The 4,885-nt window shown below is 32.9% G+C and overlaps 1 long non-coding RNA gene across 1 annotated transcript; it reads left to right on the top strand.

Annotated features, from left to right (window-relative positions):
* Positions 1–1,628: 1,628 nt before the first annotated feature.
* Positions 1,629–3,868, top strand: LOC114370761. Its single transcript, XR_003657918.1, has 3 exons — positions 1,629–1,800; positions 3,525–3,603; positions 3,775–3,868. It is a non-coding gene; the product is annotated as an uncharacterized LOC114370761 (long non-coding RNA).
* The last annotated feature ends 1,017 nt before the right edge of the window (positions 3,869–4,885 follow it).

The raw sequence follows: 4,885 nt of genomic DNA, 5'->3' as shown, positions 1-4,885 counted from the left end.
TTTAAATTGAGGTCCCAAACTCCAAAGTCCAAACACGCTGTAACATAATTTTACTCGAGCATTGATTAAATGAAACAAATTAATTTTAAACTTTACTTAAACGCACGCTGTGGGCGATATATATTTATATACATGGCTTGCTAGTACATGCTCGAGATATTAGACAACGCTTCTTATATAAAGCGCTATATATAAGCTGAAAATACAACACTTTTTTCGAAGGAGGGGTCGAGAGAAGACTTGGTCAATGTAATTAGGCATAAAAATACGTGAGGACACACCGGGATTTGGATAAATAAGTTCGATCTGTTTTATGAAACTAAAGCTTAAGTCTGATCTATTATTTATCATAGCTAGGCTTTTTTACAAGTTTGATATGATCTTTTTAAAAAATTGACTTGACTTATTAATTTGTTTGAAAGCTTACTTTGTATTAAATCCATTAAATAAAACCTATATATCAAATTTTTAAATAAGTCAACAAGCCTTTTATTTAAATTGTTTGATAAAAACAAAGCAGTTTATTCCATATTATAAAATTATAGGATTTTTTTATATACAAAGATTCATTCATAAAAGAGTACTTAAATTAGACACAAAATGTTCTAATTCAAATGTTGGCGGTACATACGTTTATGATAATTATCCAAATAAATATATTATAAAAGGTATACCTATATTAGTTATATGTACAACATATACAAACATGACCTACCCAAATGGCCAAAAAACCCACCAAACATAATCATTCACGGCCACAAGTTGGCTTGTTGCCGATGTATGCACCAATTACCAAATCGTGATCACCACAATTTTTGTTATTGCTGCACCCTTTTAATATATATCCATGAAGCTTATTTTTAAAAGACTTCTCACCAAATCCAATTAATAAGTATTCCACAATAAAATGAATCAAGTATACTTAAACAAAATAACCATAGAAAAGAGCTTTCGTATTTGTGACTCATTGGTTCAAAATTACATATTCGCATTGTACATAAATATCAAGGAGAAAATAGCTACAATACATTCTAAGATCGAACCATTTAAGAAAACATGCGTGCAATTAATTAACAAACTAGCAGACAATCTAAAAGGATTAAACCTTTTTATTTGATGTTGGTCTTATAAATTTATTTTATTATTAGGATTAGCATTATATGTTTTATTTTTATTTTTATTATATTATATAGATATAGATAGACGGATTGGTCTATTCACTACTAAAAAAAGGGATTTCTATGATGTAGTTTTTACTACGGTCGTTACGAAACCGTCTTAAAAATTTAGACGGTGACATTTTTATAATTTTCACCTGCTATACGAAGACGGTGTTACTTCAAACCCGTTTTCAAATGACTTCTTCGACAACGGGTATTGCAACACCGCCGTAGAAAGCTATGTATCATAAACCCAATGACATTTTTGAAATTAAGTTAAAATTATTTAAGACGGTGCAAACATACACCGTCTTTGAAGCCAAGGATACAATGACGGTCATACTATAAAGACCTTCTTTAATTGGTAGAAAATATAGTGTTTAATTAAAATTAAAATATGACATGTGGCGCACGCTCATTATTGTCATTTTGATCAGAATCTCTCGTTGTGGCACTCATAACCCACGAATCCTGATATTGTCAAGGTCATCATAACCCACTGTACTTGGCGTCGCGTGTTGACCGAAGCTCCTACTGTGGCATCACTACTGTACCTCGAGTCGTGTGTTGGCTCCTATCGTGCCATCACTGTAGCTCGCGTCGTGTCTTGACCCAAGCTCAGGTCGCTAGCTATACCCAGGTATGAGAACAGTCCTACACATGTAGGTAAGATCCACATTCTGGCATACATTACATTATTATATAAAATACCTATCAATTGTAATATACATTCACGATATTTATATATAATTTTATTAAAGTGAGGGGGTGCAAGTGTACCTCCTTATTCATATATGGATCCACCACTGTGTGTTGCTTAGCTGATACATTTGCTTGTGTGTTCTTATTTCTCAAATCTATTGTCTCCTTTTATGTAGAGTTATCGATGTGGGTTTTAGCCTAAGGGTTAACCCTACCTAGCCCTGTTTTTAACCCACCTAGCACTAACCATTCACTTAATAAAATAACAAAATGGCCCAAATCAATTTATCCCTTTAGTATATGTGGGTTAGGGGGCGCTAATGCATGGGTCAGCTATGACTATGAACTAGAAAAACCAAAAATCACTCCATTGATTGGACTGAATAACGTGTGCTGTATTTCTATGATAATTGTACAGTAAATAAGTTTATGGAATTAGAATCAATCTATTTAGGGAAATATTCAGGAAACAAATCAACCCAAACATGGATTTCATTTCACGAGTTATCTACAATAGTTCAACATTTCCCCTCAAGCTAGAGCATATATATCATGTACATTAAGCTTGTCACATATAGATCTTATTGTAGGACCCCACAAAGATTTAGTAAAAATGTCAGCATGCTTATCTATAAAGAAAACAGAGGAAGCTTTGATGATGCCCAAGAGGACCTTTTCTCCGAGGTGGTAGCTGTAGAGATGGAAAGGCCAACACAAAAAAATAGAAACAAACTTTCATCTACCTAAGCTTCTCACATGCACAACAATGTCTCAAGGAATTAATAAATTTAATCCTCATCCACAGTGTCAGCCATTTTTTAACAACTCCGATTGGACTGTGATATTAAGTTGTGAAAGTAAACTTAGTTAAACTTTCTAAGGTACCCATACCATGTAATGGTTTTACCATATTTTTAGATAAACAATATAGGAATGAAGGTCATCACCTTTTACTTCATGAGTATCCACAACTCATGAGTATAAAAAAAAACAATATAGGAATAAAGGTGATCAACTCATGAGTATTCAGAACTTTTACTTCACTCATATAAAATGATAGAACACCAAAAAGACACCAAATCTGTGACCTTGCTTTATGAAGGATGATATGTGAGTGCAACAAATTTACTTAGGTTGCTGAATTCTATTCTAATTGTTGAATCTACCAAGTTAGAGTGTCATCAATCTAGTTATTAAGTTGTTGTTGCTAATCTCAGGATGCTAATGGATTTAGGAAATGAATCTGGTACCTTACGCATTAGAGTTTTCACTTCTAGTGTGTGAAAAAGGAGTCTTTTTTTTCTTTTTTTTTTTCTTTCTAGACTGATGAAATGTGAAGGACATGGGGTGTAAGTGTAATGAATGCCTTTTCTCCCTGCACATGAATATGCAGATAAAATTGCCTGTATTTGCATTTGCAAAGGAAGAAATAAGGAATTTGATAGTTTGAAATTTAAATTGTAATGCGCCATGGAATATGAATTGGCATTGAGGGATGCATGAAGTTTACATTGCCTGGTGATTGGAGATTGCTAATTTTAATGTTTTTGTTTTGTTTCGGTAGTTGGATTGGAGTTGGTTGTTCTTTGTGATTGTCTTGTCCTTGTCATTCAACTTATGTTGTTTAGTTGAGTTTGATTAACGTTGCTATGTTAATTTTAGGTGCACTTGTTACTACTGGTGTGCTAACGGCTGCCTTAATCAGTTTTGGACAGGAGATGCAGAAGACATAATTACCTAGGTAGATTGTTAAAAAGAAGTTATTTGTTTATGTTTTGTATGTAAGCATGTTGATGGTGGTTTTATATTTTATACATTATTGATTAATGACAATAATGTTGATGCTAATTCCTTGTATTATCTTTGACATATCTTGTTTCTCACTAATTCAATGTTTTTCTTGGTCTTGCAGTCTTGTGTACAAAAAGAGGAATTGTGGTGTGTGTAGCCGATTGTGTGATCTGCCTCCCACTGTACATTGAAAGTGAACTACTACCTGTCTCTCATTTCTGGTAAGTAGAAGTTGATTATCTTTGTGGGACCTTAATACGCTCTCTAACATAAGCAGCCCTGGTTTTTGGTAAAGAAATGCTTTTCTGTTGTGATAATCGTATACTATATGTTAAACTATAACTTCTAAACGACTACCTGAAAAGGAAAATGAAGGCCACATATTTTAAATTTCATTACATGCTTGGTCAATGTAGTTTAAGAACAGTCATTCATTCATGTGATTAATGAGTATTTGCCACAGAGGATCATACACAATGCACACTAGAGTAGGCTTCTTAGGCACATGGAATAACTTCAATACCATTTATTTCTTCAAGGAACTAAGTCTCACTTTTTGCTTAAGTAGTATGTGTGCGTGAGTTGTTTAAGCAGAATAGGTACAACATATATATATATATATATATATATATATATATGAGAGAGAGAAAATAGAGTTGCAATATACTTGAGACATTGGTTGCAATTGGTATGTAACAACAAAGGCTGCTAATTTCATGTCTCCAATATATATCCCTTTGGGTTGGTATGATCCGAATGAAAGATATAATCCAATGATTAAGAAACTCAACTCAAGGTGCAAATCTAAACAATGTTGGATGATTAGTCAGCTTCAGCAGACTGATATCCTATGCATACATGTATGTCATAATTTGTTAAAACATGCAAGATGGGATTGAAGAAAAAAGAAACTAAATTTTACATTAAATGACAAGTTTCTTAATGTGGGGTTGGCAGAGTTTGAGGAAACTAAACATACAAACAAACTCAATAGTAGCACATATAAGAGAGTTTGAGGAATGGGAAGAATTGAAAATAAGCATAGAACTTGTAAGATAGACATGCCATTATATGATGAGAACAAAATTAAATAGTAATTCCTAACAGTCATCATCATATATTGTACTGTTGAAACAATTTTAACTTACTTTAAATCTTAAAGTCCCTTTGAAGATGCCAAATCTAATTGCATATGTGAATAACAACTGATCAATTAGGTGCCAATAAAACAC

The sequence above is a fragment of the Glycine soja genome, chromosome 10 (genome assembly GCF_004193775.1).
Source record: "Glycine soja cultivar W05 chromosome 10, ASM419377v2, whole genome shotgun sequence".
Classification (NCBI taxonomy): Eukaryota; Viridiplantae; Streptophyta; class Magnoliopsida; order Fabales; family Fabaceae; genus Glycine; species Glycine soja.
Note: the sequence above shows the minus strand (reverse complement) of the source record. Positions and strands in the feature narration are given on the sequence as shown.